The sequence below is a fragment of the Alosa pseudoharengus genome, unplaced genomic scaffold (assembly GCF_046254945.1).
Source record: "Alosa pseudoharengus isolate Yale_2024_CS ecotype anadromous, Long Island Sound unplaced genomic scaffold, YU_APseudo_1.1 YU_APseudo_1.1_scf_19, whole genome shotgun sequence".
In the NCBI taxonomy this organism is placed as follows: Eukaryota; Metazoa; Chordata; class Actinopteri; order Clupeiformes; family Clupeidae; genus Alosa; species Alosa pseudoharengus.
The window spans coordinates 29,116,841-29,129,452 of record NW_027468657.1 but is presented as its reverse complement, the minus strand read 5'-3'; the positions used below and the strand labels follow the sequence as shown (position 1 = coordinate 29,129,452).

Genomic DNA, 12,612 nt, shown 5'->3' with positions numbered 1-12,612 from the left:
TGCATGAATGGGACTTTAGAACAGGAAATGGCAAACATAACTGATTCAGATTCAGTCACAGATGCCAAAGTCTCAAGTCTCATGCTGAAGTCTCAGTGCCAAAGTGAACCGACACAAAAAGAGACTATCTTTGAACTTAACTTGTATGAAGACATACAGTATACTCTTTCTGAATTCCCTATTACATCACTGACTTTTTGTCACCTATTTAAACTGATTAATGCTGTTGGCATCTATTTCCCCATGTTCACGTGAGATTTGGTAACACAATCAATAACTGTTCAGATCTCAGAAGAACAATCTTATGAATAACAAGTGAAATAAAATGTTACTTTTGTCTGTGTAAATATAACCACAGTACACAATATCTGTTAAATTAGATTGATGGAGAGATGGATCAATTAAGCAAAAGACAAGATCTTGTCAGGAGATGGAAGGACTCATTAGAAGCACTTTCAGGACCTGTCATTTAGCATAAATCCTGGATGGTGTTCAATATCTCAGGTTCTCCCACAACAATTCAATATTCCAGACGTAAGACATTGATGCAGTATCACACATGGTCTGCTTACAATAAGGGCTGAGAAACAGGACTTCAAGCAGCAAATCAGCCTTAATTAAAATGTTTTCAATTACAGTGCACTATCAGCAGATATCAGACTTACAACCTAGATCCTACTTAGAGACTATTAAACTAGCACTGGCAAAGGGGAAAAGTCCAGTGCTTAATAGAAGACTAGTACATCCTGGGTGACAGTCTATGTTTGTGAGTATATTATTCAGCAAGATTCTGTTTAGAAGTCGTGTTTTCTTTTTTGGGGATATGACTTCTGAATGCAGAAAAGTCTTCAAACAAATGAGAAAATCTATAACGAGAGGCCAAAAGTGTGAGTATAGCCCAAATCCATTGATTCCATGTTTGAGGAATACATTGTGAGCCGGCTGGATCGTAAAACCACTTTCTGACCATTACATGATCTGTTTACAATTCAACCCCCTCATCCCCTCCCCATATTCTCTTAACACTGACCTTCACTCCCTTATTCTATTTCTTCTTTCATCCTGTCCTGTTCTGTGCTCCTTAGGTCCTGCATGCCTCACGGCAGTGGTTTGCATCACATTTACCTTACCTTTATTTTCACAGCAGGTTTTAACCACTGAACCACACACACCCCAACAGTCAATCATCTGTCCATAAGCTCGCCATTTGATGTTTCCATGAGCATGTATATATGTATAGACTACTCCAAATCAAAAGGGTACCAAGGTCTACATAAATTCTCACAAGGCATGAAAGTCAAGGACAACCCTGTCATACTTAACTCTGGTCCAAACCAAAGGCAAAGCAACTTTTCCTGGGCACAAGCCTGTTATACAGTCCATTTCTGATACTTTGACATCTACAGCTGGCATTTTGTGTGTGTGTGTGTGTGTGTGATTGTTAGAGATGTGCACCTGGCGCCAAGATCATTAGGCCTACGGTGAATAGTCACGATGTGGTTATCATTCCTACATGGTAAAAGTCTACAGCAAGTCCGCAGCATGTTTGCAATGAAAACAACAATAAGAACACAAAGGTTTTCCCATTAGAACGTGTGTTCCGTGTAGGCCTAGATACGGTAGCTGTGAATTTATAAATGAACCTTCCACATTTCAGTTTCTTTCTTTTTTGTATTTCGCAAAACCTTCTATTCCAGACAAAATAGTCTCAGGCAGCCTATGTGCAAGGTCAAACGGGATAGAATGGTGGGGTTGAGAAGGGAAGGCAACCAGATTCTCTGCACAGGGGCAGTTTTCACACACCTTGACACCCTGTTTACACCAAGAAAGAACATGACGAAGACGCGGGAGGTCAATATAGGCCTAGGCCAATTTAGCTGAGAACACAAGAGTAATGAACAAACGGTATTTACCAAGCAGGCAGATACAGAGTAACTTTACCACTTTTTATCCTACATTAGAAAGGCAGACATTACTTTGTCAAAATAAACAATTCCATGCCATTATACATGCCAAACGATGACCTATTTCTCCGAATGGGCTTCTAAGTGCACAGCTGATTTTGTATGCAATGACTTGGTGGATAAAGCGAAAGCGTAAAGTAGTCTACAGCTCATCTCCTTGGCAGGTTGTTGATGCCTTTTACAGACACGAAAGGCTGAATAAATAGGCTATTTTAGCCTATGTGGATATTATCCATTTCATGTCAACGATAGCATGGCTGGCATGCCTCATAAACCTTGCCAAGTCTTTTCATAAACCACCGAAATGAAATGGCCAAACGTTACGACTCCAACTGAAGGTGAGAACGCACCGTCGCCTGTTTGTTGGTCCGCAGACCTCACGTGCACAACGTTAGCAGGAACTAGATTTACCCGAGACCGCTAAATGGCAGGCAAACCTAGGCAACCGAGGTGAAGTTAGTTTGATATTTGATATTCGGATATTCGACAGATATTCAAAAAAAAAACATTATGCGGCCGGTTTCACCCTGTGTTTGCAGACAATGTACAAACAGATGACCTGTCTACTTGCTCCCAACCGACCGTCTAAAAAGTACCTTCTGAATTACCTTCATAGTCTTTTTTGTCAATAGCTTTGACATCATGTGACCTAGTGACTCCAAACCAATTCAAAATAGTTATCCTATATGGGACTCATCAGACACACCTCTTTTTATAGTCACTATATGCACACAGTATTTTATATGAATATTTTAAAGAAAATACCTTATTTCCCATAAGAAATGGTCTCCTTTTTTCAATACCTCCCAAGCCATGTGACCTAGTGACTCCAAACCAATGCAGAATATTTATCCTATATGGGACTCATCAGACACACCTCTTTTTATAGTCACTGTATGCACACTGTATTTTATATGAATATTTTGTAAAAAAAAATACATTATATCCTATATGAATGGTCTTCTTTTTTCAATACCTCCCAAGTCATGTGACCTAGTGACTCCAAACCAATGCAGAATAGTTATCCTATATGGGACTCATTGGGCACACCTCTTTTTATGATCACTGTATGCACACTGTATTTTTTTATGAATATTTTAAAGAAAATACATTATTTCATATAAGAAAAAGTCTTTTTTTCAATACCTCCCAGGTCATGTGACCTAGTTACTCCAAACCAATGCAGAATTGTTATCCTATATGGGACTCATCGGGCACACCTCTTTTTATGGTCACTGTATGCACACTGTATTTTACATTAATATTTTAAAGAAAATACATTATTTCATATAAGAAAGAGTCTTTTTTTCAATACCTCCCAGGTCATGTGACCTAGTTACTCCAAACCAATGCAGAATATTTATCCTATATGGGACTCATCAGACACACCTCTTTTTATAGTCACTGTATGCACACTGTATTTTATATGAATATTTTAAAGAAAAGACCTTATTTCCCATAAGAAATGGTCTCATTTTTTCAATACCTCCCAAGCCATGTGACCTAGTGACTCCAAACCAATGCAGAATATTCATCCTATATGGGACTCATCAGACACACCTCTTTTTATAGTCACTGTATGCACACTGTATTTTATATGAATATTTTAAAGAAAATACATTATTTACCAAAAGAAACTGTCTTTTTTCAATACCTCCCAAGTCATGTGACCTAGTGACTCCAAACCAATGCAGAATAGTTATCCTATATGGGACTTATCGGGCACACCTCTTTTTATGATCACTGTATGCACACTGTATTTTATATGAATATTTTAAAGATAATACATTATTTACCATAAGAAACGGTCTCCTTTTTTTCAATACCTCCCAAGCCATGCGAACTAGTGACTTCAAACCAATGCAGAATAGTTATCCTTTATGGGACTCATCGGGCACACCTCTTTTTATGGTCACTGTATGCACACTGTATTTTACATTAATATTTTAAAGAAAATACATTATTTCATATAAGAAACAGACTCCTTTTTTTCAATACCTCCCAAGCCATATGACCTAGTGACTCCAAACCAATGCAGAATAGTTATCCTATATGGGACTCATCAGACACACCTCTTTTTATGGTCACTGTATGCACACTGTATTTTATATGAATATTTTGTAAAAAAAATACATTATTTCCTATATGAATGGTCCTCTTTTTTCAATACCTCCCAAGTCATGTGACCTAGTGACTCCAAACCAATGCAGAATCGTTATCCTATATGGGACTCATCGGGCACACCTCTTTTTATGGTCACTGTATGCACACTGTATTTTATATGAATATTTTGTAAAAAAATACATTATTTCCTATATGAATGGTCCTCTTTTTTCAATACCTCCCAAGTCATGCGACCTAGTGACTCCAAACCAATGCAGAATATTTATCCTATATGGGACTCATCAGACACACCTCTTTTTATAGTCACTGTATGCACACTGTATTTTATATGAATATTTTGTAAAAAAAAATACATTATATCCTATATGAATGGTCTTCTTTTTTCAATACCTCCCAAGTCATGTGACCTAGTGACTCCAAACCAATGCAGAATAGTTATCCTATATGGGACTCATTGGGCACACCTCTTTTTATGATCACTGTATGCACACTGTATTTTTTATGAATATTTTAAAGAAAATACATTATTTCATATAAGAAAAAGTCTTTTTTTCAATACCTCCCAGGTCATGTGACCTAGTTACTCCAAACCAATGCAGAATTGTTATCCTATATGGGACTACTCATCGGGCACACCTCTTTTTATGGTCACTGTATGCACACTGTATTTTACATTAATATTTTAAAGAAAATACATTATTTCATATAAGAAAAAGTCTTTTTTTCAATACCTCCCAGGTCATGTGACCTAGTTACTCCAAACCAATGCAGAATATTTATCCTATATGGGACTCATCAGACACACCTCTTTTTATAGTCACTGTATGCACACTGTATTTTATATGAATATTTTAAAGAAAATACATTATTTACCAAAAGAAACTGTCTTTTTTCAATACCTCCCAAGTCATGTGACCTAGTGACTCCAAACCAATGCAGAATAGTTATCCTATATGGGACTTATCGGGCACACCTCTTTTTATGATCACTGTATGCACACTGTATTTTATATGAATATTTTAAAGAAAATACATTATTTCCCATAAGGAATGGTCTCCTTTTTTCAATACCTCCCAAGCCATGTGACCTAGTGACTCCAAACCAATGCAGAATAGTTACCCTATATGGGACTCATCAGACACACCTCTTCCTATAACCATTGAAAGCACACTCTATTTTATATTAATATTTTAAAGAAAATACATCGTTTCCTATAAGGAATGGTCTCCTTTTTCAATACCCCCCCCCCCCCCCCAAGGGAAGTGACGTAGGGACACCAAACCAATGCAGAATATCCTTTATGGGACTAATCAGACAAACCTCAAATTAATATAATTTTTGCACATACTATTTTATAGTACCCATTTATTTCCTATGGAAACTGTGTTTTCTCAATACCTTCCATATAATAGTAGATGCCAAATCATTTTTCATATTTAGGTGTGTCTGATAAGTACCCCATAGCAGAACAGTTCTGGATTGATCTGTGTTGTCTAGGACCCCTTATATGGCAGCTATTGAGCAAAACGCTGTTTTCCATAGGAAATAAATATGATATGAGTATTTTTTTTTACAAAATATTCATATAAAATACAGTGTTCATACAGTGACCATAAAAAGAGGTGTATCTGATGAGATCCATATAGGATAACTATTCTGCATTGGTTTGGAGTCAATAGGTCACATGGCTTGGTAGGTATTGAAAAAAAGGAGACTGTTTCTTATATGAAATAATGTATTTTCTTTAAAATATTAATGTAAAATACAGTGTGCATACAGTGACCATAAAAAGAGGTGTGCCCGATGAGTCCCATATAGGATAACTATTCTGCATTGGTTTGGAGTCACTAGGTCGCATGGCTTGGGAGGTATTGAAAAAAAGACAGTTTCTTTTGGTAAATAATGTATTTTCTTTAAAATATTCATATAAAATACAGTGTGCATACAGTGACTATAAAAAGAGGTGTGCCCGATGAGTCCCATATAGGATAACTATTCTGCATTGGTTTGGAGTCACTAGGTCACATGACTTGGGAGGTATTGAAAAAAGAGGACCATTCATATAGGAAATAATGTATTTTTTTACAAAATATTCATATAAAATACAGTGTGCATACAGTGACCATGAAAAGAGGTGTGCCCGATGAGTCCCATATAGGATAACTATTCTGCATTGGTTTGGAGTCACTAGGTCACATGACTTGGGAGGTATTGAAAAAAGAGGACCATTCATATAGGAAATAATGTATTTTTTTACAAAATATTCATATAAAATACAGTGTGCATACAGTGACTATAAAAAGAGGTGTGCCCGATGAGTCCCATATAGGATAACTATTCTGCATTGGTTTGGAGTCACTAGGTCACAAGACTTGGGAGATATTGAAAAAAGAGGACCATTCATATAGGAAATTATGTATTTTTTTACAAAATATTCATATAAAATACAGTGTGCATACAGTGACCATGAAAAGAGGTGTGCCCGATGAGTCCCATATAGGATAACTATTCTGCATTGGTTTGGAGTCACTAGGTCACATGACTTGGGAGGTATTGAAAAAAGAGGACCATTCATATAGGAAATAATGTATTTTTTTACAAAATATTCATATAAAATACAGTGTGCATACAGTGACCATGAAAAGAGGTGTGCCCGATGAGTCCCATATAGGATAACTATTCTGCATTGGTTTGGAGTCACTAGGTCACAAGACTTGGGAGATATTGAAAAAAGAGGACCATTCATATAGGAAATAATGTATTTTTTTACAAAATATTCATATAAAATACAGTGTGCATACAGTGACCATGAAAAGAGGTGTGCCCGATGAGTCCCATATAGGATAACTATTCTGCATTGGTTTGGAGTCACTAGGTCACAAGACTTGGGAGATATTGAAAAAAGAGGACCATTCATATAGGAAATTATGTATTTTTTTACAAAATATTCATATAAAATACAGTGTGCATACAGTGACCATGAAAAGAGGTGTGCCCGATGAGTCCCATATAGGATAACTATTCTGCATTGGTTTGGAGTCACTAGGTCACAAGACTTGGGAGATATTGAAAAAAGAGGACCATTCATATAGGAAATAATGTATTTTTTTACAAAATATTCATATAAAATACAGTGTGCATACAGTGACTATAAAAAGAGGTGTGCCCGATGAGTCCCATATAGGATAACTATTCTGCATTGGTTTGGAGTCAATAGGTCACATGGCTTGGTAGGTATTGAAAAAAAGGAGACTGTTTCTTATATGAAATAATGTATTTTCTTTAAAATATTAATGTAAAATACAGTGTGCATACAGTGACCATAAAAAGAGGTGTGCCCGATGAGTCCCATATAGGATAACTATTCTGCATTGGTTTGGAGTCACTAGGTCACATGACTTGGGAGGTATTGAAAAAAGAGGACCATTCATATAGGAAATAATGTATTTTTTTACAAAATATTCATATAAAATACAGTGTGCATACAGTGACTATAAAAAGAGGTGTGCCCGATGAGTCCCATATAGGATAACTATTCTGCATTGGTTTGGAGTCACTAGGTCACATGACTTGGGAGGTATTGAAAAAAGAGGACCATTCATATAGGAAATAATGTATTTTTTTACAAAATATTCATATAAAATACAGTGTGCATACAGTGACTATAAAAAGAGGTGTGCCCGATGAGTCCCATATAGGATAACTATTCTGCATTGGTTTGGAGTCACTAGGTCACATGACTTGGGAGGTATTGAAAAAAGAGGACCATTCATATAGGAAATAATGTATTTTTTTTTACAAAATATTCATATAAAATACAGTGTGCATACAGTGACCATAAAAAGAGGTGTATCTGATGAGTTCCATATAGGATAACTATTCTGCATTGGTTTGGAGTCACTAGGTCACATGGCTTGGTAGGTATTGAAAAAAAGGAGACTGTTTCTTATATGAAATAATGTATTTTCTTTAAAATATTCATAAAAAATACAGTGTGCATACAGTGATCATAAAAAGAGGTGTGCCCGATGAGTCCCATATAGGATAACTATTCTCCATTGGTTTGGAGTCACTAGGTCACATGACTTGGGAGGTATTCAAAAAAGAGGACCATTCATATAGGATATAATGTATTTTTTTTACAAAATATTCATATAAAATACAGTGTGCATACAGTGACTATAAAAAGAGGTGTGTCTGATGAGTCCCATATAGGATAACTATTTTGAATTAGTTTGGAGTCACTAGGTCACATGATGTCAAAGCTATTGACAAAAAAGATTATGAAGGTAATTCAGAAGGTACTTTTTAGACGGTCCCTAAGGTCGGCTGGGAGCAAGTAGACAGGTCATCTGTTTTCACATTGTCTGCAAACACGGGGTGAAACCGGCCGCATAATTTTTTTTTTGAATATCTGTCGAATATCCGAATATCAAATATCAAACTAACTTCACCTCGGTACCGAGGCATGCGATCCCGGCAGTGACCGACTACGCGAAGCTTCCCCAATTATCGAGGATAGCCTACTCCCCGCTACTTGTCGAACGTTTTGTTTAAGTCAGTAGCTGGCGCTACTTCAGTTATGCAGACTGAAGCAAACTATTTTTAATATAGCCTAGTCTTATGAACCTGATACATAAGAACATTACAAAGTCCAGCGCCTAAGCCCGAGTTGTACAGCACACTATATAATATGGTCCAAGGCCTTATCTGTGTTTCAGCCTAGAACGACCAAATGTATCACATAAACTAAAGCGACCAGAAAGCCACATCTAGGCAACACAATCCTGTTGGTCCAACCCAATGTTAGAATTGCATTTACGCACTAAGACAACTATTAATTGTCCGAAAAAAACTCTTCGCCAGCCTAAATTTCAGAGGAAATGGCAAATTAGACTACGTAGTATTTTACCCCAGCCTAGCGGATCAGCCACCCAAACCCTCGCCGTTATTCTTCTCTCCAGTAGCCTACCCTACCTATAGATGACAGGTTGAATGTGGGATGCAACGATGTCTGATGCAGACGCGTTGAAAATAATCAGCGGTCACATGCGGTAGTCAACAAGCACAGTCAGCTCATTCCCAGTCAGTGCTGTATTTACTTCTCTCGTCTGGGTCTTAAAATTCTCAATAATATAGTTCACCTCCGACACACGTTTAGGGAACCCTGAAATTTGAGTAGAACTGCCCCCAATAGTTGTTGGATATTGTGTAACCCCCCTTTCAATGCGTCTAAACCTATCAAGCCATATTTCTGTAACAGTGCGTGAAGTTTAGGACACTCGTATGAAAGTATAAAGTTTAGAGAGTTGACAGTCGCCCTCCATGGCGTTGTGCAATGCCCCCTTTAATGCCCCCTCGCTCGCCAGTAGCGCCTTTGTTATTAGTAATCGCATGGTATTGCGCCGCCTTACCTTACGCCCCAAATGGATTCCCTTTGGATTTCCAAGTGAGCTTGAATCACCAATACAAGATGGGGAATTCGAAGTTGTGACTTTCGGCACAGGCAAGAGTGTGGTTTTCAAGTGTATTTAATCCGGTGTGAAATTTGGGTTTCTCCTCTCGATCTTCCCTCTTCGCCAGTTTTCAGACCGCAGCAGCTGGAGAGGAAAATCGCGGACCCTGGGTCCTAAAGCCGGCTAACTCCCCGCTACAGGTGAATAAATGCAGGTTGAGGCCGTCCGGACACATGCAGGCTTCGGTAGGATAAATTGTTAATGTATTTAAAATAGCACAAAACCCATCAGAACGACTAAAGTAATTAAAAACTATAAATGTCGAAAGTCTGTGGCAATTACATGTCTATATGGACGAGGCATTAGACCAGTCTTTTTAAGCGTCCAGCATCTTAGCCTAAATTATCAGCACTGTCCATAATCTAGGCCTAAGAACAAAACAGATAGAGGAACAAATAAAAACGTTAGGCCTACTGTTAATAACAGAACATATTAACATTCAATGTTCATCATAAACTTGGTAGAGATTGTTTTCTGCCAAACTTAAATGGAAAACGATTACTATCATCATTTCACTTTTTTTATTTCCATAACAACAGCAACAAAAATCCCCATTATTGAAACAATTGGGCTGCAAAACAGTGTTGCAAACTTGGAGAGCAGTGCACAAGAATGAATGCGCGCATGTCTAAGCTTTCAGTGCATTCTCGATTGTGTCCCCTGCTTGGCACGTAGGCCTACAAGTCTGCCTGTCGTCAGGCTGCAACTCTTGCCCTATGAACTAGGCTACAGATACAGTCTGCCAGATCATGTAACATGATCGATTTGTGTCTATTTTGGCTCTAGTAACCGTCAGTCTTTGTAATGCGAGTGTGCCTCAAAGTCTCTTTGTTTTACCACTTCCTCTTTTGTTTTAGGGATGCCATTGTTTTGTGCCAAATTAAAAATGGAAAGCTGTACAACCTATGAAGGCCTATTCACGTGAATGCATAGGTGTGAAGGTCCCCTATAGGCTACGCCATCCCTCTTTAGCCTACAAACGATCTACAATTTAGGAATAAGTCTACCTTATCTATTTTGATAGATGCTATGACACCACATGCAAAGGATAGTTTAGTGAGCTTCTTTGACAATCTAAAGAGCATCTCTTCCTAAACTCAGACAGGACTGTATGGATGAGAAAATAACTGATCTGAGTGCCTCCAGCCTTCCCCTGATAGCATATCATTCAATTTAAACTATAAGAGATTGGCTGACATGACATAGGCCTACCTTCAGATAGTTTGAATAGTACTACATGTTTGTAATAGCCGATGTTCATTTATTGCACCAAGAAACCATAGCCCATAAGGCCGAAGAAACAAGGCTAAAGTGAGCCTAGGCCTATTTCTCCACTATTCACTTGGCAATTCTTGTAAATGTGCACCGTTATCAGCACGTGCACACCACGATCTGTAGTCCGCTGATTTGAGACTAGCGCTGTTGACTTCCCAACATGTACCCAGTAAGCTTTTCAGAAATTCACATAGTTAATTTCATTCAGGTACTTGTCGACTACCGCTTGCTATACAACAGCGTTAAAAAAAACAGCGTGAAAATGTACGATGCAGTTGTGTGTTACATTTGACTACATTTATTGTTCTCATCAGAATGTGCCACATCTCTCCGGTACATTGTATGTTATGTCAACATTCCATGCCACGCATAGGCTGCACACAATGTTTCATTCCTAGCTACAGCCACTGTGGTGTAGCCTGTCGATATGGTTAATATGATTGCATTTGTCGTAGGCTATAGAACCCTTGACATGTTACATACTCTACCATAATATGCAAATATTGTGCAAAGCGCGTGCTGGGAATACGAGAATCTATATCGTTATATAGCCTAGTCTGCCTTGACAAAAACAGTTGGGTTAACTGCACAACATCATTTGACAACGTTAATCTGAAGAGGCTAACGGTTGTTTACGCAGCTGTCGAAGATTTTGCATGGCAGGCGAAGAAATCACCTTTGACCTCACTCTCTATTTGTTGATTACTTTATGTCCGAGACATGGCACTAACTAACCAAAATAAACATATTTATAAATTAGAAGAGTCGCAATACCACTAAATGTTTATATACTGTTATTCTTCCATATAATGATCGCAAGGTTCCATAGTGTAGCGGTTATCACGTCTGCTTTACACGCAGAAGGTCCTGGGTTCGAGCCCCAGTGGAACCAACTGTTTTTCTTCTTCCTTTCTTGTCAAAACTTTAGTGATTTTCTCAACCCAGTCCACAGGGCAATCAGAGAGGGGACATTAGTGGAGTATGTTGCCAGAATATGTGTTTGTCTACAATTCGCTATGAGCCTTGATATCGGTAGCCTATAGGTATGGCTACCCATGGGACGCAATAACAATTATTTTAATGTAGACCTACAACATATTTGTCTCATATACTTCCCCTGTTCCATCTATAGAAACAATGTAAGGTAGCGACAGTCAGCGATTTCAAAGATACAATCCGACTTCAACACTCAACATTGCGCAGAGAATAGCCGGTTGTTCGATATCCCGTAGTAATGGGGCGCCATCTGCTGTCTCATTGAAATATTTTCTATATCAAGTTTTATTTGTTCATAGTGATGTTGGTGGGGACTTCTGGGGAGTGCACTCCAGACTAGTGTTCTTCTTGAAGCCTTGAATTCCCTTGTGAAATGGCCTTGATCAAACAAATGTGCTCAGAATTTATTTCCCCCCCTGCATAGACGCATGAATTCATTAGGCCTAGTCTACCATTCTCCAAAACCAATGTTAAAGTTAGAAGTGAGCAGACGCTTTTATCCAAAGCTACATGATTTGAAAAGTTAGCCAACACTACGATTATGAACATATTTGAAATGAGCTGGGTTTCATGTTTTTTAGGTTAACTTGTAATTTGTTCCAACATTGACCAATCGCCCAATGACCCGATAAACGGGTTTTGGTGCAGCTGCTGGGCAGAAATTCGTCGTCTTCTGAACCTTTAATTTACTCATATTAGAATCTCCGGATGTTGTTACACTCAAACAAGTAGTGTTT

At 38.0% G+C, this 12,612-nt stretch overlaps 1 protein-coding gene and 1 non-coding gene across 2 annotated transcripts in view; one reads left to right on the top strand and one right to left on the bottom strand.

Moving 5' to 3' along the window:
- bcorl1 (BCL6 corepressor-like 1) overlaps positions 1–9,763 on the bottom strand; it is a 28,521-nt gene extending 18,758 nt beyond the window's left edge. The window contains exon 1 of the mRNA XM_076292221.1: positions 9,503–9,763. The gene's annotated coding sequence lies outside the window, so the exon portion shown is untranslated. The remainder of the gene's footprint in view (positions 1–9,502) is intronic.
- A 1,935-nt stretch (positions 9,764–11,698) lies between these two features.
- Positions 11,699–11,771, top strand: trnav-uac (transfer RNA valine (anticodon UAC)). Its single transcript has one exon. It is a non-coding gene; the product is annotated as a tRNA-Val (tRNA).
- The last annotated feature ends 841 nt before the right edge of the window (positions 11,772–12,612 follow it).